The following is a 27,354-nucleotide window of genomic DNA, read 5'->3' as shown; positions in this document are numbered from 1 at the left end:
TCCATGTGCCTTTGGGTATGCTTTAGATTTCACGTGGGAGGTTTGGGTAATCTCTCAGAGATGGTGATTGCTCACAATGTTGTTCTCGCCATTACTGTGAGAATCCCTGCAGCCATAAAAGGATGAGCATAATCTCCCATTGGAGTCCATTAGTAGTGCACCATATGTGACCAGGGGCAACAATCTGACAGCAGAACTGATTGCTGTTCATGGACCATGCTGGCTTTGTAAGCTTCTCAGTTCTTCATGCGATAAAGAAAAAAGCAAAGGGTGTGGGTTTAAATTGCACATTAAAATTAAAGAAATCAAGCATACATAAAAACCAAATGGTTGTTGGCATCTGTCTCTCTCAGGAGGCAATGGAGAAATGCGCCTTTGAGGGTGAAGTCAAACTGTTGGAAGGTTATAGCACCTGCTGTGGCTGTAGAAACCATTATGGGAGATACATGTTTTGTTGCAGGTGGGGCAGATGAAAATGTCTGGTTGTGCTGCTGCAGATTGTTAGGATATTTCCGTTCTACCTTAAAAGGGAGCAGGATGTTTGTGTCACAGCCTGCGTATTTCCTGTTTCACAGGATGTTTATGTTGTGTCTTTGTTTTCGTTTTTCTCTCTGAGCCGGAACACTGAAGCAGGCAGTCATGTTTTTCTTTGTTCTGATCAACGGAGAAATAAACTTGTAAATAATGCTCTCCTGAGTGCATCTTTCGCTGTGCATTATCTGCTGATAGAGCGTGCACGGCTCTGGAATGTGGCAAGCTATTTCTGGAGCTCGTGTCGCTAATTGCTGATACTGCGTGTCTACAGGAGATCAATGGACGTCCGGAGACGACGTGGAGTCATGATGGACTTTGTCTCCCTGGCAGTATCCCAACAACAGGTTTCGGGCCCAGATAAACGGCACTTACAGGAGAGTGTCTGCACTCCTCCCAGTGGTCATTCCTCCTCTGGATTGTGGCCATCTGCAAGGGATTCCCATACGACAGGGTAGATGTTGCCAGCCTTCATGATATACATTAAGGGATCATAAATGGTTTCCACTATACCATTCCAGGTTGCCTCGGCACATCTGCAGACATGGAGTTACAAGTGAATCCATTGTGTGGGAGAGAGAGTAGGAAGAGAGAGACATGTGCACATCCCACAGGGGAAGGACAATTTAAACCTAGGAATTATTTGTTTTCCACATGAACATGTGTTATAATGAGATGCTTTGTACTGAATTCGGCCATTGGTGCATCTAGAACATAGCCTTATAGAAAGTCAAACCATTGGCCTATGCTCAGTGTTTTCTGCACCAACCAGAAGTGGCTCTCCTGGGTTTCAGACAGGAGTCTCTCCCAGCCCTATCAGAAAATGCCAAGGATTTAAGCCCTGTGTGCAAAGCATGTGCTCTATGGCTCAGTTTTTATGCTTCCCTAGTCCACGTAGTTTCTACTCTGCCCAGTGCAAAATTATTTCAGGTCTTGGACAAGTGTTTTTGCCCTAGACCCAATAATCCTTTTTTTTTAAAGGTTCTGGTACCATTTTGTAAAAAGCACACACTAGATCATTGAACTTAATCCTGCTTGCCACCAAAGCTGCATGGTCACTGCTATTTAAAACATATGAACTTGATTGAACACATGTGAAAGTCCAGCACATAATGAACAAGGTTCTGATGCTGGCATGTCTTATCACAGTTGGATTCCATGAAAAGTCTTTTACTTAAACACATTTCTCCCACTGGTATTTTAAAAAAACAGCAATCTGAAAGCCTGTATACTATGTATACAGTCTCTCTCTCTCCCCCCCCCCCCCCCCCGGTGATCACTTGTAGCTGAGTAGGATTGTCTTCCATGAATATGGTCTTAACAGTGAGTCCGGAAGTGACCGTGGAGGCCAATTCTGGATCCACACGTCCTTCTACATTGGGGACATATGTTTCTAGGCAGGAGTTGATCATGGTGAGGACTTGCCAAATGTGCCTTCATCCACTGTATTCTGCTCTGGTCAGACCTCACCTGGAGTACTGTGTCCAGTTCTGGGCACCACAGTTCAAGAAGGACACTGACAAACTAGAACGTGTACAGAGGAGGGCAACCAAAATGGTCAAAGGCCTGGAAACAATGCCTTATGAGGATTGGCTAAGGGAGCTGGGCATGTTTAGCCTGGAGAAGAGGAGGTTAAGGGGTGATATGATAGCCATGTTCAAATATATAAAAGGATGTCACATAGAGGAGGGAGAAAGGTTGTTTTCTGCTGCTCCAGAGAAGCGGACACGGAGCAATGGATACAAACTACAAGAAAGAAGATTCCACCTAAACATTAGGAAGAACTTCCTGACAGTAAGAGCTGTTCGACAGTGGAATTTGCTGCCAAGGAGTGTGGTGGAGTCTCCTTCTTTGGAGGTCTTTAAGCAGAGGCTTGACAACCATATGTCAGGAGTGCTCTGATGGTGTTTCCTGCTTGGCAGGGGGTTGGACTCGATGACCCTTGTGGTCTCTTCCAACTCTATGATTCTATGATTCTATGATTCTATGATCTTAGCTTATTTTTCCTTTTTGGCCTGAGTTTGTGCTTCTTCAAAGTCCATGACACCTTCGGTAAAGGCTGTTCTCCCATTTGAGTGCTCACAGGCCAGTGTTTCCCAGTTACCAGTGATTTTTTTGCCTTGGGAGTGTCTTTAAACCTCTTTTGTTGTCCACCAGTATTTCACTTTCCATTCTTAAGATGGGAATAGAGTAGTTGCTTTGGAAGACAACAACCAGGCATCCAAACAACATGAACAGTCCATCAAAGTTGATGTTGAAGAATCATTGCTTCAACACTGGTGATCTTTGGTTCTTCCAGTACACTGACATAAGTTCGCCTGTCTTCCTAAGTGATGTGTAAAATTTTTCGGAGACGCCATTGATGGAATCTTTTGAGGAGTTGGAGGTGGTGTTTATAAATGGTACATGTTTCACAAGTGTACAGTAAACTTGTTAGTACAATAGCTTTGTAAACAAGCATTTTGGTTTCCCTGAGAATGTCCCAGTCCTCAAACACTGCACTTCAATGGTAAGAAAGCTGTGCTCACAAAGCTCAGGCGATGTTGGATTTTGGCACTGATGTCGGCCCTTGTGGAAAGATAACTGCCCAGGTAAGAAAAGTGATCAATACTTTCCAACATTACACCATTAAGTTGGATTTGTGGCACTGCAGAGAGGTTGATTTGTGCTTCTTGGTGCAGCACTTTGGTTTTTTTTGAATATCGAGCAATAAGCCAAGTTTTCTGTAAGCTTCTGCAAAGATATTTAGGATGCTTTGAAGGTCATCCTTTGAGTGTACACATGCCATGTGGTCATCAGCATGCTGAAACTCTGTGATGGACGTTATAGTAATCTTACTCTTTGCTTTCAGCCTACTCAGATTAAAAAGCTTTCTATCTGTTTGATATATGATTTCTACCCAGGTGAGGAGTTTCCCTTTCTTATTGTGCAGGATCATGGTGACGAAGATAACAGAGTTGGGGCAATAACACATCCTTGTTTAACACCTGATCTCACTGTGAATGGTTCACTTTGAGAGCCATCATTATCAGCCATTTTTGCTGTCATATTATCATGGAGGAACAGAAGGATGTTGAAAAATTTATCTGGCCAGCTGATTTTCAGAAGGACAGTCCACAATAAATGCCATATGCAGGGGTTGGCTTTGCTCTCTGCATTTTTCTTGAAGCTGTCGAGCAGTGAAGATCATATCCACTGTCCCCCTAGAAGGTTGAAAACCATTTTGGGATTCAGGAAGGGTATCCTTGGATATAGTTTGATAGATAGAGAGAGAGAGAGAGAGAGAGAGAGAGAGAGAGAGAGAGAGAGATAGTTATAGCTATACTGTATACTAATATACTATGCACATTCAGAACCACAGAGAAAGCAATATTCCAAAGCATCCAAAAGACCATCACATCCATCTTAGTCAGTGTGCATGATGTATGTTTTTCTTTTTTGGCCATGCCTGTTCAGTTCCAAATGGACTATTGCGGCAGCAGTGCTCTTTTGAAACCAGTATAATGTGCATATCCCCAAGGTTTTATTTCCACACATTAACAAATACGATGTACAAGCTTTTGCAGTCGGCATCCATTTCTGTGCTAAGTTTGTAAGCCAGTTTTTTTAAAAAAAGAGAGAGAAAGAGAAAGTGAAAGGTCCAGAATGTGTAGCAGCTTGAAAGTGAATGTTAAACAAGCCCACATTTGCAAGCAAAATTAATTTCCCTCTGAGTTGATGAGGTACTTTATTCTGTAACGCAAGACAACCATTTTGCTAACAAATGAATGTGACTAGGAGGAACTGGTTAGCCTTATGTAAAAGAGATGGCATCTCTCCCCTCATAGCACATCTGGTAGGTGTGGATAGCATTCAGCCTTGCTTTCCAATAAACACCATGCTAATGTCTTTACTGAAAGGACTTCTATGTCATGCCACTCATAATATGTTTTTCAGACACCACGAAAAGAAATCCTCTGTTGCTCAGCCATTTGGGTATCTTATTTTATTGTCTTGGCAGCTGTCCTCCTTATCTGGCAGCCTGCATTTTTTGTTAATTTTGTTTTCTTTATACACAATATAAATCTCTTTGTCCTGCTATGCTATTTGAATGCATAATGCTGTGGGTTTTTTTCCATGGTGGGGGTGGGAGGTTGTTTTCATTTGGCTACATATTATATTTTGCTCATCCAAAAACCTATTCCATTTTTTATTCCTTTTTCCAGAATATTTCTACATCTACAAATAATTGATGTTTTTCTTTTGTGTTATTTTTAGCATGTCCATTTTGGAACAAGCAGTTTTATTTCTGATTTGTGATAATTGACACAATATGGAATGCTAAGATGAGGGATATTATTTCTTATCCTTGCAAATTGACTTCCTCCATGCTGTCTGATCTGTCATATTATATTATATTATATTATATTATATTATATTATATATTATATTATATTATATTATATTATATTATATTATATTATATTATATTATATTATATTATATTATATTATATTATATTATATTATTATATTATTATTCCACAGCCTTCTATGGTGCCCATTCCAGATAATTAACTTCTTCATTTACATGTTCCCGGGCATTTAACTCTAAGCCTCCTTCAGTGTAAGGGTGTCATAAACCTAAAGCCTGCATTGGTTGCTGATTTGCTACCAGTTCAGGTTCAAGGTACTTGTGTCAATCTAAAAGCCCTAAACAACCTGTGTCCAAAGTACATTTAGGAGCACCTTCTTCCTTATGATCACTAAGATCTTCAGATGGGGCATTTTTTTTTATGGCCTTCCATTAGCCTGCAGTTCAGTCAGCTTTTACCAGAGGCCAAACCTTTAGTGTGGTAGGCTCTGCCTTGTGGAAATCCTTGCCAATAGAAGTTCAGAATAAGTCATATCTGCTTTCTTTTATATATTATATACTGATTGCAGGAAACACTGTGTCGTAGTCTCATTGCTGAGCAGCTATGTCCAGAGCTCAGTGGAGTGGTAGACCAGGCAACTGGAAGTGTCTCTGAGGTGTACTTGCCTGGAGGCAGAGTCAGTGTTCAAAGTCAGGTCCAGCCCTAGGGTCGGGCAAACAGCAATCCATATGGTCAGAGTATCCAGGGGACAGGGAATCTGATGATCAAGGGTCAAGATGAGCAGAAAGCAGCAAGGTAGGGCCGGGAATGACAAACATTGTTTCCAGCACCTGACTGCTGTTGGAAGCTCTGCTTAAGAAGGCTGAAGCCAGCTGGTTCTCATCAGTGCCTTCTCCTCTGTGTCCTTGAAGGCTGATCAGCTGCAGGTGGAGTCACTCCCTCTTCAGACTGCTGTTCAGCAGGAGAAGCCCATGACACACTGGTGTAACATCAGTGTATAAGTATACCAATGATTTTCACAACAGTATGGGACCCCATTCTGTCCTGATGTCAATAGGCAAGCTAATTGACAATAATTACTTCTCCCTATTTTCCTATCCCTATGATGAAGTTGTATATCTTGATTTCTGTAAGGCTTTTGACGAAGTCCCCCCGATATCCTTGTGGAAATGCTGATAAAATGTGGACTGTTAGCTGGATTTGGAGCTGGTTGACTGACTGAACCCAAATAGTGCTCACTAACAGTTCCTTGGCATCATGGAGAAAAAGGACAAATGAGCTGCTGCAGGGTTTGATCCTGGGTCCGTTATTGTTCAACATCTTTATAAATGACTTGGATGAAGGAACTGAGGGGATGCTCATCAAATTTGCAGATGACACCAAACGGAGGGGTAGCCAATGTCATTGAAGTCAGAATTGGGATTCAAGATGACCAACATAGATTGGAAAACTGGAGCAAATCTAACAAAATGAATTTCAACAGAAAAAAATGTAAGGTTCTATACCTAGGCAGGGAAAAAAATCTGAACTAATAATAAATAATAATAATAATAATAATAATAATAATAATAATAATAATAATTCACCTTATACACTGCCCTATACCTGGAGGTCTCAGGGCAGTTCACAAAAGGACCACAACATATAAAATCAAACCAAAAGCAGTAACCCAATAACCCCCCCCCCAGCCACATTCTAAAAGGGTGTTGGATGTCAATAAGATCAACCAAAGGCCTGGTTAAAAAGGAATGTTTTTGCCTGGCACTTAAAGGTGTATAATGTAGGCACTAGGTGAACTTCCCTGAGGAGAGCATTCCATAGACAGAGAGCCACTGCAGAGAAGGCCTGTTCTTGTGTTGCCAAGGGACACCTGGATTGCCAATAGTACACATGAAAAGGATCTAGGGGTTTTAGTAGATGACAAGCTTAACAGTATGACACAGCAGCAAAAAAAGGGGTGGCGGTAATACTGTTCTAGGCTGCATCAACAGAAGTATAGTGTCTTGATCAAGGGAAGTAATAGTACCACTCTATTCTGCTTTGGCAAGACCACACCTGGAGTATTGTGTCCAGTCCTGGCACCATGATTATTGATATTGAGAAGCTGGAAAGTGTGCAGAGGAGGGCAACCAAGATAATCAAGGGTCTGGAAACCAAGCCTTACGAGGAAGGGTTGAGGGAGTTGGAGACTAAGAGGATATATGATAGGCATCTTCAACTATCTAAAGGGCTGCCACATGTTGGATGGAGCAAGCTTCTTTTCTCCTGCTCCAGAGGCTAGGACCCAAACCAATGGCTTCAAGTTACAAGAAAGGAGATTTTGGCTAAACATCAGGAAGAACTTTCCAACAGTAATAATTGTTCAACGGTGGAACTGACTCCCACAAGAAGTGGTAGACTCTCGTTCCTTGGGGGTTTTTAAGCAGAGGTTGGATAGTCATCTGTCATGTATGATCTAATTGAGATTCCTGTATTGCAGAGAGTTGGACTAGTTGACCCTCAGTGTCCCTTCCAACTCTACAATTCTATGATTCTTGTTGGCAGGAGAATTGAAATGAGAGAGAGAGAGAGAGAGAGAGAGAGAGACTGCCAAAGGTTAAAAATACTTGCAGAAAAATCAACCATTGCAAGAGGGCCTGACAAGCTACCTAATTAGTGCTGTGATACTAAGTAATTTGCTTAGGAACAATTAGATTACCCATAAGTGCTGATGAAAGCAAAATGATAATTCTGGAGCAAAGTAAATACAGTGCAATTAGAAGCACTGGTATAGCTGGCCACATGGGATCCACATTTATGTAAGGAAGCAATTCAATAACAGGTTGGGGACAGAGTCTCATGAACATTAGTGTAATAACTTCAAAAACTTGCAGTTTGCTGTAATTATGGCAAGTGTGTAATCAGCTGAGAATTTTGATTCAGCGTTTTCTTCAGTGGCGGTGAATATGAGTACCCAATGCCAAGGCTGTATTTCTGAGCAAAGTTAGGCTGCTCAGACTCCATTGGCTTCAATGGGATTTAGCTAACCTAATTAAGCTCCCGACTGCAGCCAAAGACATTTTATTCTCAGAAAAGATATAATTTTCCTTCTCATAATCAAATAAGAGAATGCAAGGGGGGATGGGTACAAACATGAACCTCTAACAGTGCAATAATTAGGAGGCCCCTTTTAAGTCTTCACGTATTCTAATCACACTAATAATATTCTAATAACTCTCGCCTCCCAGTAGTAGTAGCAGCAGCAACAGCACTAATTCTACATACTGCTGGAATCTTTAAAACTCTTGAAGTGACTAAGAAAAGACATCTCGACACACACAAAAATCTATTGCACTATCAAATGCAGTAAGTTTCATAAAGAGTTGAGTTCAGAATTTAAACATCTGTCTCAGTGCAATATGTATATGTGTGAAATTGTGCAGCCAAATACCAGCAAATTAATGTATTGTAGCTAAAAGGGATACTATTAAGAAATCAACATTCTTCAATGCATTGTAGTAAGAAAGCTTACCATGAAATTATCCCAAAATAATAATATTTTATTTGCCAAATTGTATTTAATCCCAGATCTGTAGGCCTATGAGCAATTTATTTGCAAAGCCATTTTCCAGGAATTCTTAAGTACTAAATATTGAGAGGCATCCTAGTTCTGCGATAGAAAACTAAAGGCGTAATGATGATTGCGGGTCCACAATTGGAATTTGGCACGAGGGGCGGAAAATCTATGGCCTTCCAGATATTGCTGGACTACAATTCCCATCATCTCTGACCACTGTCCAGATGTTGAAGAACTACTGCTCCCATCATCCTTGTCCATTTCACATGCTGCATGAAGGGCCACAGGTTCCTGATACCTGTCTTAATGTTTTCACTTGTGTCCTAATTGCATGGCATAATGCAGGGAAGGGTAATCACTCAGTGGTAGAGCATCAGCTTGCATGCTAAGGGAATCAAATTCAGTCCCCAGCATCTCCAGCTAGGGTTAGGAAGACTTTTTGCCTGGGACCCTGGAGAGACACTGGCAGTCAGCATATACAGTACTGAATTAGATGGACCATTGGTCTGACTTGGTATGTGGCAGCTTCCTATGCGCTTATAGGAAAGTGCCTTATATCAAGTAAGCTGTGTTATACAGAGTGGCATCTCTGATTCCTCTAGCTCAGTGTAGTCTGGAAGTGACTCTCTGGTGTTTCAGGAAGGTTAATTCTCCCAGCCGTATCTGAAATTAAATTTGACACTTTTGAATGGAAAACACATGCTCTAACTCTAAGCTATGGGCCTTCTCAACACACCCAAATTAATGCATAACCACATGGTTATCTGAGATCTTACTGCTATGCAGATGAATGAAGGATCAGCACAAGTTCAGCCTACATCATGCGTAGAACATAGAACGGCTGCATGTGGTTGACTCCAAAAGCATTCTGGAGAAACACATTTGAATATCCATTTCTTCTCTGCTTCCCTTCTCGGGTTTTGACTCTGGCTTTTGACTTGCTTTGTCTCCCATTTGATGTTCTCCCACCAATCAATTGAAATTGTAAATATCTTCAGTCTTTGATAATAAAATTGCTTCCAGTGCTCTATCTTGTTAAGAAACAAAAGGCCAGATTGTCTCATGGATATTAAGACAAAGCTGTTTTTTTAATGTAAAAATAGAGCACAATCTCTTTTTCCAATAATTATTATGAAGACATAATCTATTACACTCCTCAAAGCATATGCTCAGATAAACGTGATGTCCTTAACAAGTGACATCTTATTGCCATCTGCTGTTCCACCGGTATTTGTCATTTACCAGACAATTGGCAGTTAGAAGTCTGAACCATTAACATTTTAATATATCTGCAGGCTTCTTGGGTAGGGGAAGAACCCAGCTTGAAAATGTACTATTATTTCTTCCCTAAAGCAAACTATAAACTTAGACATGTATTCCATTAACTCGACTATAGACTTCCATTTCCCATCTAAATTGGGTAAGGCAACATCCGAATTTTTGACTAACAGATTAAAGCATTTATCCGATTATAGCTGCTTGTAAAGTAGCCTATATGCCGAAAGCAGTGAAGTTTTGATTGCAATGTGAGGCAGGTTATCTAGACACAGAAAGAAAAATCTCATCGGATTAGTGTACCTGATTAAACAAGGGCCTGGGCTGAATTAAGTAAAGGATTGAACTGTATGGAAATAAAATAAAATAAACGAGTAAGTCCAAAAATGGCATTTTGACTGAAAGTAAGGGAAGCAAGTGGTGGTGATGAAAATGAGTGAAACTGTGGGGTGTTGGTTTTTTAGAGCACATCTGTACAAAGGTTTAGAACTAAGAAGGATGCAAATCAAAAAGGCATCCAACTAAAAAGGTCTAGACAACTTTTTCTACACTTCTGATGTAGGAGCTCAGAGATCAAGATGGAACTTTAAATTATTTTACAAGGGAACTGGGCAAAAATCAGATCCGGTAGAATTAATTTGACATAGAGCTGAAAAAGGAAATTGCTCTTTCAGTTTCCTCCTTAAGTTCTGTGTTAGAGGGTCCATAGATGAGCTTCAGGAGATCCATGAACTGGGCACAAATATTTTTCCAGTGCAATAAAATAAATTGTATGAAAATTTTTATGTGTATGTGCTTGCATTTGTGTGTGTGCGAGTGTGACAGAGAGACGTTTGGGAGTGGGCATTTTTTTTTTTTACCATTAAACTTACCATTACATATAAGGTGGCTGAGGGCTTTCCATCTTTTTCCTTTCTTTTCCTAAACGCAAAAGCTTTGCCGCTACTTCAGGCATCAGCTTGGCTGCTCACTGCAGCACAGCCGCATTCCTAGAACAAGATGCAGCTTGGAACAATGCTTACTCCATGGGTGTAAGCCACCCTAGGCAGAACAGAACTTACTTCTTGGTACCTGTGTGTAGGTTTGGACTGCTTATTTCCAGAGAGTCACTTCTATAGGCACTGTTTTTCAGCAACCGGTGAACTAAAACACTGGGTTTTATCATAGCAAACTGTAGGGGAGTATTGTTTTTGTTTGTTACTATGTTATGCATTTTAGTGCTGTGAACTGTCTTGTGATTCTTGGATGAAGGGTGGCATAGATATTTTAATTTAAAAAATGAGTCAATTATAATCTCAGTGAGTGGCAGTCAGAGTTGTAGAGTTGGAAGGAACCATGAGGGGTCAATTACGTTTAATTCAAAGTAGATCCAATGAAATTAATAACCAGGACTAAGATAGATCCACTGATTTCAACAGCTCTGAGCCGCTCTGAGCAAAACAACTCAATGTATTTCCCTGCATATAGAAAATTGGCCTATTTTGTCTGTTCTGCTGGTTGTGACTCTCCAAGAGGGAGCGGCTTCTTTTCCTAAGACAGCTTTGCTGGATGGGGCAGATAGAAATTGCCGTCCAAAATATCTGGAGGGTAACAGATGGCTGAAGCCAGCCCAACAGGATCCTTTCAGTGGAAATTAGGATTGAACCTGAGACCTGCTGCATGCAAAGCACAGCATCTACCACTGATCTGTGCTAGTCCTTCCCTCTCCTGCTTGTTCAGTATCTCCTCCTACATTTAAACTACTCGCCGCCTTATTCTATCATTAACTGCACCTCAACACATAGAAATTACAGAGGTAAAACTTTTCTTGACATAGAGACAAAGAGATAAGGAAACCTTCCAAGAGAAGATTAAGCATTTGGGAAAGTTTAATTATTGTACATCAGGTTTCTGTGAAAAGTGCAGGCATGTACATACACAGAACTGTTCATGTTTTCTGAATTCTATTTTTAAAAGCTACTCTCTGCCCTTCCCCATATTAGATTTCAGGTCATGGTGCTCAGCATAAAATAATGCAATTAAAGACAAAGCAGCAGGGCATTTTCTCACAAAACATTTTGTACCCGAGTACAGATGCTTGAGCACAAGCTATATACACCTCATATTTATTATGAATGGGGCACAAGTGTATAAATCAAAACACATGCAGCCAGAGGTCTGATATTTTCATCGTCACTGTTCATTTCATCTTAAAGCTACAGTTCGTACGTTAGATTGGTTCAGAAATGAGATGAGTTTTTACCAAAACAAGTGCTTGTTTTCTGGGTCAAAGTCTTGCCATAGTTGCTGACCGTGGAAGTAGCAATAGGACACAGGTAGAGGTGAGGTCAGTCGTTTCCCACAGACACACACGCCTTCTGCTTTCCTGGCATTAGCAGACCCGGGGGGGGGGGGGAGAACTAGTGGCCTTTTCTTCTCCCAGAAGCCTTTCATCAGGGACACTATGACACTAGAGGAGGAGAATGAAGGAAATAGATTTTCTTATGATTATATGTTACTACTGGTGACAGCCAATAAGTCTTTAAGGAGAGGAGGTAGGGTGTTAGACATCCAGATGCCGGGTGTCTTGGAAATTAGAGGGGCTGGGGTGGCAGAAGAAAAATGAGGGATTCTTCTCCAGCTTCCATGTTAATCTCAGCCAGGAAAGAATTCAGGGGTCCATAAAGCATGTTTATTCTTTGACGCTAGCATCATGAGCCTCTGAAGCCCTTTGATGTCAGATTCCTTGATTTTTCCAGTTCATGTTGTGTGTCCAGGTAGTATCAAACTTGAAACAAGAAGCACCCTCAAGATCAAAGTAAAAGGTGACTACATGACTGAAAAAAATGTCTGGGAAGAGATTTAATTAATTAATTTCAGAATTCCTCATCCATTCTGCATTCAGATAATACTTGAGCTGTATATTTGTATAAGGCATAATATAACTGAAAACAATACTAAAAAAAAATGAAGCCTGCAATAATTTAAAGCTATGGAATGTGCTTTGTGGAATACACTTTGTAAAGTCCGGGCTGACCTCATTCACTTCAACCTGAGGGAATGCTCTATGCACGCAATGCCATTACAGACTCTGAATAGCGTTTGATACTGCAACAAATGGGGCAGCTCTGCTCATAGCAAGCTCTCTGGAGGCATTAACCCCATATCTGTGCACTGAGTGGCTGAATCGGATTATGTGTAGCTTATTTCACGTGGCAGAGCTACTCAGAGCTGCTTTCATTTAATGAGAGTTGAACCTAACATTCTCAGCATAACTGGGATTTTAAATAGCATAAATGCTCCTGTATCAATAGATATAGGTACCCCTGCCCGTGCGGGCCAGACTTGACAGACTCTAGGGTTGTGCGCCCATCTCACTCAAGAGGCTGGGGGCCAGCACTGTCCGGAGACACTTCCAGGTCACGTGGCTTTGTCAAATTTGAAGACTTGCAGAAGTTCGTGTGTTTGAGAGATGGCAAACATCATAAAGCATTTTTCAATACTACTTGTATTGGCTTTAAGTTAGGTAAGAACTCTTTTGTCTTATACTTTATTCAGGCCTGCACAACTTTGTTCTTATAATCTATATTTACCCTTACATTTATAATAAATTTATATCACATCAATATGGAATCGGAGAAGTATGACATTTTCCTAAAACAGTAAGTAAGGTTAGTTAATATGAAACAGCTCTTGATTTCAGCTTGATTCTGAACCCACCTCCAACAGAAAGTGGATGATCCTGCTGGGAGCCAAGAAAGAGCATTGATATGCACACCATCTGTGCAAAGATCTCCATTCTTTTTTAGAAGTTAACAAAATTCCTGAGGTGTCAGGAATGTTGTCATGTATTTTCTCACATGTCGCCATTGTCGTGCAGAGGGCCCAATTAGTGTCAAGTCCATTCAATAGTTTTGGCTCATCAGCGTCCTACTATTATAGCCCAACACATCAGTATCTGCTAAGCACAGCTTATGGTCTGTTCTGTTCTGTTCATACTGGCAACAGGAGGTAATCTTCTCACTGCTTCCAAATCATTATCCATTCACATTTAATCAATACAAACCACTTCCCACTATGGAGAGATGCGCAATGTAATTTATGCAGTAATATGAGGGATTTTACTGAGCTGTTGAATTTGGATCTGTATGCAGGTCCATCCTTACGTCTCCCAAACTAAGCCTTGTTCCAAGTCAGAATTCCATTAGAGATTCCATATAAGTTCAGTGTTCTCAAAGGTTTGCAGTACAGATGATGCCTTCTCTGTGTGTGTCTCAGATTGCAGGGGAAAGGGTAGGGTTGTCCTATTTGACATCATCCAGAAGGAAGCCCTCTTCAGATCTCCCCACTCAGTGTGAAAAGATCCTAAATGGAACTGGTCTGTGGAGGGCTTGTGTCTCTTGTGTGCATACCTTTCTGCCCCTTCTCTACTTTTTGGTCTTGTGTGTAGGGATGGGCAAATCTGCCAAATTTTGTTTCTCTCACTTCCTTTTCGTCATCTTAAATTCAGCTTTCTACATATCCACATTGGTTTGCAGTTAAAAAAGAAGTCCTCATGAAAATTCATCAGAAATTTAGTGCAATTTTCTCCTAATATTTTCTCCTAACACAGTTTGCAAAGCAATTTCCCCTAATAAAAGGCAATTATATGCACACTTTACTCTATTATATGTATTTTTAAAAAACACATTACTTGTCCAGAGAACTGCAGTGCAAAATTCAGAGTAGTCTGAATTTCAGTGGGTGTCTATGTTTTAGGAAGTGCAAGTTATGTAGGTTCACCTTTAAATGCAAACTGAATTTAATTTCTCCACTACCTATACTTATATGGTCAGGCTGAACAGCTGAAGAGGGCTTAAGAAATCCTTCTAACCACTATTCAAGTGTTTAGGTGTTGCCCCAAAGTTTCAAAGGTTATATTTTGTAGTAGAAAACCACGTTGTGATAAAGCCATCATTTACCACTACAGTATCTCAGTTTGGAATACAATATTAATGACACTGCTTCCTGGAGATATGACATTTTTGCTGGCTGGAAGTAGAATTCTTGCTGTATCTATTAGATAGAAAGATTAGATAGGTGCTGGAGAGGTTATGTACCAAACACTATCAAGCAGTTAATCTGGAAATAAGGAGAGCTTCACTTCATGCTCATAATACTCCTGGGTTATTTTGAAGCTGGCTAACAGTTTTGTATTATCCTGAAGCTAATATCTATATTCAGGGAGTCACTGTATATCCCTGTCAGAATATCAGTATTGCTTAACCATCAACTAGGCCTTTTATCTTCTACTGACCTGTTTTCTGAAAACATTCCTAAGGATCAATAAAATCTCCATTTCACTGCATCATGAGCTCATTATTAATGCTAAAAGGGCATTAGTTGGTAAGGGACAATTTCTTTTAATTAACATTTTTAAGGAAATAACTTCAGCAGATACATTACATTTAATAAAACAATACATAATTATAATTCAATAAAAAAGAAAAATACAAAAAGCATTGCAATTATCATTTACAGATGAGCAGACTAATATTCCAACAATAATTACAATATGATGGATCTCATAATATCTGTGCATCTCTATTCTCAATCATTTCAAAACTCATTTGATTATATAGGCCTCTCAGCAAACCTGATCTGATTTGTTAACTTGGGCGTTGCAATTTGGTTTCAAACACCAGGTTGTGTTTAAAGGTTTCACTGGACCTTTCTGGCCAAGGCTGTATTTTTATACTTACTTTTTTTATGAGTGGTGCCTGTGTTTTGAAGGAAGCAAATGTTCTTTGTGTACATCACATACATTCATTGTATATAGTTGTATTTATTGAGAAACCTCAAAATGTTATCTTAAAGAATATTCGAGAGAACATTGAGATATGCAGAAACGCACCATCACCTTAACATAAATAGATTTTCTTCCTATTCTTGCATTGTGTATGAAAGTTCCTAATTAGATTTAGAGAATACCTGAGAGTGAGGAAAGATCCTGTGGAAATACACCAAAGAAAGTCAGTGCTCCCAGAAGAAAAGAAACTTGGAGCATTCCCCAGTGATTTTTTTGTTGACATGCATATTCTCAGTTTCCTTGGCAAGCATTTGATGAATGTTTGGCTTTTCCCACAAGAAGGATGGAGGGTGGTGGGTATGGCTTTGAAGGTACCATGCTGGTGGAGGCAGGGTGGGTTGATGGAGACAGGAGATGAAGGGAAGCTTTGAAACCACTCATATCGGCTCTAAATCCCTCAGATTTCCCTTCTATTATTATTATTTGTGGTGAGAAAAGGACCACAGAGAAACCTGGAAACAATCCATGGAGAGCCTTGGAAGATCTACTCATCCCTATCGATTCTAGGAACCAAGAGGCTAGCAAGGAGGTGAACAGGAGAGAGGTAAGAGGACAGACTTCAACCCTTTCACCGCCTACAGCAACCTGCTCCTTCATGCTACCTACAGCCCTTTCACAATTTTAATCAGACTGTTAGCTCAGACCAGGCTTCATCAACCTCGGCCCTCCAGATGTTTTTGGCCTACAACTCCCATGATCCTTAGCTAGCAGGACCAGTGGTCAGGGATGATGGGAATTGTAGTCTCAAAACATCTGGAGGGCCGAGGTTGAGGAAATCTGGTTCAGACCGACCATTGGTTTGATTGATTATTTGAAAGCATTTATATCATGCCTTTAGATTAAAGGCAATTTTAAAATAATCAAGCCAACAGTCACACAGGTGAGGGTACCCTACTCTAGAAACCCTGGGTAATTGGAGAATCTATTTCCCTTCTTCTTTCCCCGCTTGCTTTTATCTTTGCTAGCTGACTAGTCCCCCCCTCTCCCAACCACCCTTTGGATTTACATTCAACTCTGTGGTTGCACTACACGTCACAACATGTTCTTGTCAGCACTTCTAAAGACAAATCTTTGTTGTCAATGAATCCACAGCATCAGATAATAGGAAGAGACAGAATTAACTGCCCAGTATGGAAGAAACCTTTCAGATGACAAGCATTTTGTTCACTCCTTTTAATCTTTATGGATTAAAAATACAGTCACAGGAAGGGGGGAAAGCCTCAATTCTACCAAAGCAAGACATCCAAACAGAATTTAGGCAAAAGCAGAACTCTAGTACGTGTATCCTGAATTAGAGTTATGTTCCCTACAGAGGTTCCCTTGAAGTATGTGTATCAACTGGGGCCAGAACTGGCTAATTGCAGAATCTTCATTCTTAATTGAAATGTAAAGAAGATTTTCCTTGATTGAAATATTGCTCAATACGAATAAGACTGTGCTGCATATTTCACCCAGCTCTTTTTTTGGCCAATCGAAGGTGAAAGAGTTAAACAACACACATCCCTCTGACACAACACAACACAACACAACACAACATGACATCACCCACAAGCCATTCCAGTATGGTGAGTAGAAAGCCCGAGAGAGAGGCTTGCACCATTGTGAGCTATGACAAACAAACAAATAACCCTTGGTGACTTTGTCAGAGTAGTCCTCACCCCTCATAGACTGGTGGGGAATTATTTACCTGCTAATAAATCAATAGCATTTTGCACCCTTGTATTTGCAGCGACAATATTGTTGGGAAACTTGGAGGGCAATTTTGGTCCTAGTATTAGCTACAAACATGGTCAATTACCTCAGCTCTTTTATTTCAGGATTGATTTCTTTGGCCTTTTTTTCTTACATATATGTGACCCTCTGTCTCTGAGAGCCAGTGTGGTGTAGTGGTTAAGAGCGGTGGACTCGTAATCTGGTGAACCGGGTTCGATTCCCCACTCCTCCACATGCAGCTGCTGGGTGACCTTGGGCTAGTCACACCTCTTTAAAGTCTCTCAGCCCCACTCACCTCACAGATTTGTTGTGGGGGAGGAAGGGAAATGAGAATGTTAGCCGCTTTGGGTAGTGATAAAGCGGGATATCAAATCCAAACTCTTCTACTCTTCTTCTGTGGGTGGATGCTTGGTCACGCTTGTGGAGGTAGCCCAATGTGTCTGTAGCTCTTTGTGGAGAGGTGCCTGAATGTGATAAGCCAGAGCACAGAGGGAGTTCAGGTAGAGTAATTCTACTTGATAGAAAGAGCTGAGGCAGTCAGTGTTTTAATACTTGAAAACAATTATTGAATAATTGAACAAGATAGTTTATTTCTGAATCGCTTATTTCCAGGAGACATCAATAAAATGGAGTTGTAACTTCCAAGAGTCAAACCAAATGAGGTGATCAATGTGAGATCATATATTTCTCTTTTTTCAAAAAGCAGGATCATGACCATTGTGTGTAGAAATAGGGAGATGGGATTAAGATTTAAGAAATTAGAGTAGGGTTGCCATATTTCAGAACGTGAATATCCAGACACTAAAGTTGTTGAGCTTTTTAAGGCAAAATCGCAAAAAAATGCAACAATTTAGGGAAATCAGCAAAAACAACACTGCCAACATGAGTTGACATATGTCCAGATTTTCCCAGACAGTACCCTCCCCCCCCCCGGACACTGCTTCCAACTGCAGTATTCTGTGTATGTCCAGGAAATTCAGGACATATGGCAACCCTAAATAATTAGAGAAATCTCACAGCTTTCTCTCTGCTCTTATATACAATATTAAAGTAGGATATGTTTACATTAAGAACCAGTAAGGCAAAGATAGAGAACAAAGCATGTGTTAGTTCTGATGACATGAGGCGGATTAGCAGAATATGTGCAAATTTAATATAATTTGGAGAGAGAACATCAAAGTTACAGACAACATAAGACTGTCTGGCTATCCAGTAGAAAAATGAAAATTGATTGGGGACAGCTATGAAAATGAGTAAATAATAAATAGAAATGGGTCCCTTCGAATTCTACAGTTCTATGGAATACTCTTGAAAGAAATGGAAGATGAAATGAATGGTACCTTTAAAATGAATCTGAATGGAAAAACAATACATTTTCCTTTGCAGTTCTTTCAAGACCTGTGTTGTTGTGTGTCTGATTAACAATGTAGGCCTTGTCTCACACATATTTTCTCAAACCTCATTTTCATGCTCCTCTCTATGTCAGGAAAGCATGCATTCCCAGCATCTTCCTAGCATTGCATGGAGACATAACAACAAACCATCCCACAAGCAGACAGACTGCATCAAATATGGTGGATGGCTTCCCTACCTGGGATTTTCCCAGCCCATAAATTTACCTATGGCAGGACTGAGAAAATTGTGGGGTAAATGGGGACATCTATTTTTGCCTCTTTAATTCTATGCATCTCCTAGCTAAAAATGTATCAATTAGCTTTAACAAAGAATATTTATCTCTGCTGCATTTATACAACCGTATAGTGTCACTTTGGCAGATATTAGCAATAAACAAATCCCATGTGAAGGCCAATAAAACTCTTCTTTTGTAATGTTAATGTTACTGTCTCTATAAATCTGCGATTCTAGCCACAGCCTCCGTTCCATTTCAGCCTTTGATTTACGAGTAGGCTGACCTGGGCCTAACCCTGTCAGCTTTAGTTCTGAGACAGTCTTTAGGATTATGGGCCTCTGATCTGGTAAATTCCTGAGAGGAAAAATTTAACTGAGGAAGGCTCTCTCTGACAAGCGATAAAGCCCTGTTCTTTTCAGGTTACACCAGAGACTGAGCTGCAGGAAGAATTAATTGAGAGAGGCACAGGGACAAAGTAGAGAAGAAAAGAAAGAGGGGACTTATGGGAGACGCCTTGCAAAGAAACAAAGATGGGTTGGAGAAAAGCAATCAATTCCCATTTATAAGGAAGTGAGTCTAGGACAATAATTAGCATCAGAGCAGAATCAATTTTCCTAGGCAAAGTATTTTATTAGATTGTTACATGACAGGATGCTAATTAAAACTGATTGGCCTAATTAGAATGGCATTAATAACATGGCAGGCACTGGCATTGTATCACTTTGTCCACGATGTTCTTCGAAGACACAAAGTGTCACTGCATATACTTCTTGTTTTTCTAACAAATAGACAGCATGGCTGTGAGTTGAATGTGTAAGGGTATCCGGCCTATTCTGGAATAGTGCGCAGGCAAAGAAATGGCAAATTAGCTATGATGGAGACAGACAACTAGAAAAGTGGAGATGCCAAGGCAGACAGAATGAAAAGCAATTAGTGAAAACATAGTAGACATAGGGCCTTTGTGCCCTTTTGTTACATCATTAAAGAACCATTTTGTAGGCTGCGTTCATATAGCACTTTATTCCATTTTCCTGATGCTTCTTTACCTGATAATTTTCACATTTGATGTGATCTTTCACCAACGTAAAAGCCACTTCTTGAAATCTAGCACACATTTCCGTGTTAAATGCTTCCAGGGGAAAAAAATCAATTTAACTTAACTCGGAAAAATCACAGGAGTTTTCGTGATCATGCCAACACTGCTTATGTGATGAAATTAGGGGTTAGTATCCTGGCATATATTTATTTCCAACCATTTAAAATTTAGCACAGCATGGTGGTTTATCAGTCAAGAAGCCACAGATCCTTAACGCAACAGGTAATGCAGCGTGAAAGGAACATTTGGCTCCAGGATAGAAGTGCTAGCATTTTAGCCAGAAAAACTAACGCAATACACTCCACGTCTGAATACACTTTTAGTCTAGCACTGGACAGGGAGTGCAGAATGATACCAAAGCAAAACACCCAGCGTATATATTAAGTTTACTTTGGTACAGAGACAATGTAAACAGCTTTCTGTTGCTTTTGCAATGTGCAACAGAATCATATGTATTCCATATGATTAGGAAGTTGCCTTATCCTGAGGCCACACCATGCATTTAAAGGACTATGATATCACTTTAAGCAGCCATAGCTTCCCCCAAAGGATTCTGAGTGCTGAGAGTTGCTACTCCCAGAGTGGTTTTACTATCAATCGCTCATCACAGGAAACTATGGGAATTATAGCTCTGGGGCTGGAATAGGGGTTTCTTAACACCTCATATCACCCTTAACTAACTATTGCTCCCTGGATTCTTTGGGGGAAAGCCATTATTTTTAAATTGTATCATAGTGCTTTCAATGTATTGTGTGAGTTTGGCCTGTGTCTAACTGTTGGTCCTGCTAGTTCATTATTGCCGACACCTCTGCTGAATAACTTCCTGAAGCCCAAGGGTCACATTTCCTCATGAACAACTTCCCAGGGCCTGCGTGACAATGGCGCACAGAGCCAGAGGCAACAAATATGTACGGCTAGAGGCAAAAGCAGATGGAACAATAGATGTGATTCTTTCCGTTGTACAGTGGGCTATATTCCAGCCATGCAATAGTCAGACATTTCTACACATGCTCCTCCATCCTCTATCCAGTGAAGCAAGACACATTCTCATAGTTCAAGGACATTTCAGACAGGCAAGAGCATTCAAGAAAGGTGAAGAGGAGGCCTAGTAATGAATGGAGCCCAAGGGACTGAGAAAGAAGTTTAGAGGGCTTCATCTAATCCCTGGGCTTAAGGTTCCCTACCAGGCCTTCCAGGGTTGCAGATACGAGTCTTTCCAAGCCCTACCCGGACATGCTAGGAATTGTATCTGGGATCTTCTGCATATAAAACAGGGACTAGACTAGACTAGACTTGAGCTATGATCCCTCTGAAATGTCCCATATTTCTCCTTGAAAAGCTGAAATAAATGACTGAAAATTCCCATGATTACAAATGTTTCAAGGTGCATACTGACTCATTTGGGACAATGTTTTCCCTTACAGAAGATCAAAGAAAAGATACGAAACCAAGATTGCCAAGTAGAATTTTTTATTTAAGGTGCTTTGATGCCACTCCTCTGCTACAAAATAATATCTGACATGGTTTAACCAAACTCAGTGCAACAATACTAACAGAACAAAGCAAGTCAATTAAAAACATGTAGCAGTAAAAGTACACTACAAAATACTAATCTGGTTCCTGGAAACCCATTAATTCATAAGTCCGCCTGTATGTCCAAGAAAATTAGGATGAATTATGATTTGATGTCTCAGACTCCCCGCTGATACCAGTGAAAGAGCAAAGCTTACTGAAATCATTCGCTAACCCAAAGAAGTCTTAAACATTGCCATTTCCATCATTAAAAAGCCCAAACACATTTAATTATGTGTTTTCACACTGCTTTTCCTGGTGCCTTTGAATAACTATCCCTAATGTACTGCAGTTGTTTAAATGGAGGCACAAACAGGGCTAGGAAGCCTATCGTTCTATTACTATGTATATTGCGAAACACAATGTTAATATTTAAAGCTTTGCAAATGAAGTTTAAATTATTAAAATCTATATTAAATATGCATACATTGATATAGAAAAAGGTACTTATGTACCAAGAAGGAATGATCTACCACTATAATATAATCTGATCCTGGAAGAATCCAGGGCAACAAATAGTGGCTGCACTTGCGCATATATATATGTATGTGTGTGTGCGTGTGTGCGCGCGTGTGTGTGTGTGTGTGTGTGCGGAATGAGGGCAGAATGATTTTTGTTACCATCATGCAGTAAGAAATAGGAATTACTTAAAACTAGGCATTTTTAAGCATGCAAAATAGTGGGGGAATTCTCTATTGGCCTACATATATTAATTATCAGTAGGGAGCCCTTTTAAGGTCAGTCTGTTTATTTTTTTCAACATGAGGACATGGGTCCATTTGCCCCTCTGGGAGTTTGTCTTTACTGAGAAAACTCAGTAAAGACAAACTCCCCCCAATCTGGTGCCCTTTTCACATTGCACCATACAGACAATCAACCCCCTAAAATGCATGTCAAGGATGCCATTGAAAAAGGTATGAACTAATCTGAAGGCCTATTGAAATTATAGTTAGCTGTGAATGCTAATTGCCATGACGGGGTTCCACTGAAATAAATGCAAGCTTGAATCTCAAATGTGATGAAAACTTGATGAGATATTAACTGCACACTTGAACAATTTTTATATCTTAGAAGCGGAAGTCTGATAAATTCCCTCACAACTAGACCTTCACGTTGTTCCTGGCACTCGGGGGATGGAGGTGGTGGTAACAGAACACATCCCTGCCTTGTGGTACCTCTGGTACAGATACAGTGGTACCTCTGGTTACGAACTTAATTCGTTCCAGAGGTCCGTTCTTAACCTGAAACCATTCTTAACCTGAGGTACCATTTTAGCTAATGGGGCCTCCCACTGCTGCTGCGTGCGTGATTTTCTATTCTCATCCTGAGGTAAAGTTCTAAACCCAAGGTACTACTTCTTGGTTAGCGGAGTCTGTAACCCAAAGTGTTTGTAACCCGAAGTGTCTGTAACCTGAGGTAAGAGAGTACTTTGAAAAGCAAAGAGAAAGGAAGCCGAGACTTGCTTTAATCTACTTTGAGAATTTTCATCCATTGCATGCATTTGCCATACCAACGTTAATTGTAGCTCGGGGGGGGGGGGGGCAGTGTCCTAACAACTGTCAGCAGCCTCTACAAATTACAGCTCCCAGAATTCTTTGGTGGAAGCCTTGACTGTTTACAGTGATATCATACTGCTTTAAATGTACGGGGTGAATGATCCCTTAGTTTAATGTCTTTCTGCTATGTAAAAAACCTGAGCTAAGAAAGACAAAACCACTCCATTGCTTTGTCCTCACACTGCTTTTGTTCAGTAAAGTGTTACCAGGACTTTTCTTAAGTGCTAGCATATGTAATTGCCTGAAAACAGGATGCTGGATTAAGTGGGACTTTGGTCTGATTCAGCTGGGACCTTCTTGAAATCTTATGGTAGGAAGCAACCAGTCCTACCATTACAAGTGTCCTGTTGTCAGCCATTAGCTCAATCCAAGATGTGTCTATGAACTGGTTGGCATGAGACCAGCTCCTGCTGTTACTACTACTATGCCAAAATGAGCCAAGGGGTCATAGTAGTCCAGTACACTGCTTGCCCCTTCTCCTTCCTGCCGCTACACTACCAGGCTGTTGACCATTCACAGTGAAATAGAGACTACAAGCAAATTGCTGAACAGGCTGGGCAGATTTCTTTTTGTGGTGGCTTGTAGGTGCTGGATCAGGACACAGAACAGGAAAACTTTCAAACAACTTTTAATACCTACTACATATGCATGTACGATGCACACACAGAATTAAGTTCAAGTTTAATCCTAATAAGAGGTAAAGGGAAGGGGTTGAAGCAGAGGGAACAGATTCTTTCCCTCTTTCAGCTATCCTTCCCTACCTGACAGCTGTCCAGGGCAGCTAAAAACAAGCCTGAACCAGTCAAAATCAGGCTGCTTGGCAACTCTAGGGTTTATTTTAATTAGAATAATTATGCTTATATACAATTTCTGCGAGTCTACCTTTCCTGATCATCTTTATACAAATAAAAAGGGCATTTTTAGAATACTTAAGTATCAAATGAGAAACTGGTAGTGGAAATGTACAAATAGATCTTTTAGAGTAATGGAAAGTCCTAGATGTCTTCCATTTCATTCCACATACTTGCCAGAGTAGATTTTCTATTCATATAACAAAAGTTGTAAATGGCACATTATCTACTTTCTCTTATTTATAAAGCAGGCAAAAATCCATTTTATTGAACTGGATGCTCACTGCTTTCTCACTAATGCAATATTAAGGGCCCTTTTATATTACTGGAGCAGAGTTTCAAATTAAATGCAAAATATATTTTGTCAGCTGAAGCATAGCCAATGTAGTCACCCTCATGTTCTGTAAGGCTGGCTTCAGCATTAAAGGCACAACTCACCTTTTCTTGTGCTGCTGCTATTCCTTGGGCCAGAAAATTAGTTGGTGGATTGTGTCATATTGTGGCCATACATGATAGACTACAACTCTTGCGCACTGCCCAACACAACTTTTCACAAGTGAGGATTTATAAATCCTTTCTCAAAATCCACTCCACCATTTCTTTTTATTTTTTATTGGTATGTTTGGCTGCAGGAAATGTGTTACTGTTGTTTACTTGAATCAATTATAGGACACAGCCGGCAAGCATTTGCTTATGGGCCATAAATCTATGGCTCCAAGAGAAGGATTTAGAGCAGAGCAGAAGGTTTGGATATACAGTCAGGATAAAGAAGAAAATTAGAGCTGCCTGTGACTGCCTCCTTTTCCCCCCTTCCACCAGGTCTCAGATGTGCTTGTCAACTAGACCTGATCTGTAGAAGACATGCACAAGTCTAAATGGGTTCCTCCACACTAGGTGGCGGACGTAAAGAATCATGCACAGTGCAGCTAGTGGAGGAAATATTGAGGCTGTGCACACAGCACAGCATCCTCGTTTTAAGGCTATAGATTTCCTCACCTCTGTTTTGTATTCTAAGGGTCATAGGAGCACCGGCAGCTCCCTTACGCTGAGTCAGATAATTGGCCTGATTGTTTCATACTGTCTACAGCATGGACTTTGCACTGACTCTCCAAGGTCTTCCCCAGCCCTACCAGGAGATGCTGCTGATTTGACCGTAGTCTTTCTGTATTGCAAAGCATGTGCTCTGGCTCTTTGCACATTCCTATTTACTCTGCACTCCTACCGCTCCTTTACAAAGTGCTGTACACATGGTGTGAACCGCAATCCATATCTGTCCTGTAGTTTCTTATGAAATGCGGCATGCTGATTTGTTTTTCCCTAAACGAGCTTCGATCTGGATCGAGAAAAAGAACAATCTGACTGTAATGTGTACACAGCCTTTGCCACAGAGCTGTGGTTCCTACCCCCATGCAGCAGAAGATCCTGTACAAATATGCTCCATATGCATGTAGAATTGTGTTGGTTCATATCAGAAATAGAGTAGAGGACCTCATGTATAGATGTGGGAGTTTGCTGTCCAGGTTGTTGAACCAGAGAACAGTCTTCATATAAAGGGGAATTAAAAAACAATATTATTTAATCGAAACATTTTAGCTCATTTTTACAGGATAATACATTGCTATTATATTAAGAAGCTATGCTAAAATATGGGAAACCAAAAACTATCAAGAATCAAGTTTTGTTTGTGTTTTAAAGAAAGAAATCCACATTTTTTTAAAAAAAATGTTTTTTTCTAGTAATTAAGGATTTTTTAAAAAGGGTTTCGTGTTATGACACTCAGTGATTGTATTTTAGCAAGTTTGTATCAACTACTGCCTTTTCCATGGCAAGGCATTTTAACACTGCACCTCTAGAAGAAAACGAGCTGGTGTGGGAACAATCCACAAAAATGTGTTCAAGCACTGATCTCTATAAGGAAGTCCCCCAGTTTTTGGTCAAGGCAGCCAAACTGAAATCCTGCAAATTCCACAGGGTTTTCTGTAGAAAACAAAATGGTGGCTTGCTTTACTACTCCCACCTTCAAAATAATTTTGCACATAAAACACAGACAAGATATAGCTGAAACAAAGAAGTGAATTTTGAGGAGACTGAAGTAGCTGAGAAATGCCCTTGCCATGGTTTAGCACTAGTATGGATTAGATATACAGAAGTTAAAGAAGAATCTCATTTCCCATCCACTGTATCCACCTTCCCTATGTGACCATCTTCTCCAAATGTCTTCAACTGAGAGATGACACATAGCAACTGGGAAAATGGCCTTCTTGAGGGTGGCACCTGCTTATAGAAAAGCCATCCTTGGAGAGCTCACCTTTTGCCTTATTTGTGGTGAATTGCTTTTTTTATTTTCCCAGAGTTTAACATTAAGAACTTCCGAGTAAACTGAATTTTAGACCTGCAGTATAATCCTTAGTGTTGCTGTGTATGTTGTTTCATTCTCTGCCACTGAAATGTTTGTGCTGAATTTTATGCTTGAATTTGTTTGTTCTGCAATTACTATTGTATTTGGGGGCAGGAATTATAAACAACTCAGGGGACATTGTTATTGGGCAGCAAATAAATGCTGTCAAGAATAAGAACAACAATAATTTCTCTTGGAAGAAATTTTAAAAGCTCTTACAATTACTCCATTGGACCAGACTAATATTGGCTGAAGATGGGAGAAGAGGGAGGTAGATTGACAGAGCTGAACTCTGTATGATTTTGAAATTCATTCATGCACAGTGTAATAGCCCTTATTCAAATCAGAACCTTCAGCATAGCTCAGACCGCAGGAGCCCTTCAATGTGATGCAGTGGGGGCAACTGAAACGTGAGGAAGTTCATCTATTGAAGGTTTCAGATGCTGCACCCTAGTGCGTAAATTAAACACTTTCAGCGTTCAGTATTACAAAAGGTCCCATGGGGCAAAAAGGTCTCTTGGGGCATATTTTACAGTGGTGAGTGACAGCTAGAAAAGCATGGCATGTAACAGACAGTGGGCTTAAGCATCATTTACATGGCCATCAGCTACACAGAGGCAGATATCAACAAGATGCTCTTTTATGTATAGCTGCTCGGTTCCAAATCTGCAGGTAGCCTAGTTTGCTTCGGTTTACAGAAAAATCATTGAAAGTTATCAAGCTTCAAATACATGACTACAGTTTGATTTAGGCACAGTATCAGTGGACATTAGGAGCAGCTAAAGAAGCATGTTAACTTTCCAAGCTGGGTATGTTTAGCCTGGGGGAAAAGGAGACTGAGAAGAGATATGATAGCCATCTTCAAATATTTGAATGGTTGTCACATAGAAGATGGAGCAAGCTTCTTTTCTCCTGATCTGGGGGGTAGGACCCAAACCAATGGCTTCAAGTTACAAGAAAGGAGCTTCTGGCTAAACATCAGGAAGAACTTTCCA

This window comes from Podarcis tiliguerta, assembly GCF_965153285.1.
Source record: "Podarcis tiliguerta genome assembly, chromosome: 4".
Taxonomy (NCBI): Eukaryota; Metazoa; Chordata; class Lepidosauria; order Squamata; family Lacertidae; genus Podarcis; species Podarcis tiliguerta.
The sequence above is the reverse complement of the archived record's forward strand: the minus strand, read 5'-3'. Positions refer to the sequence as shown.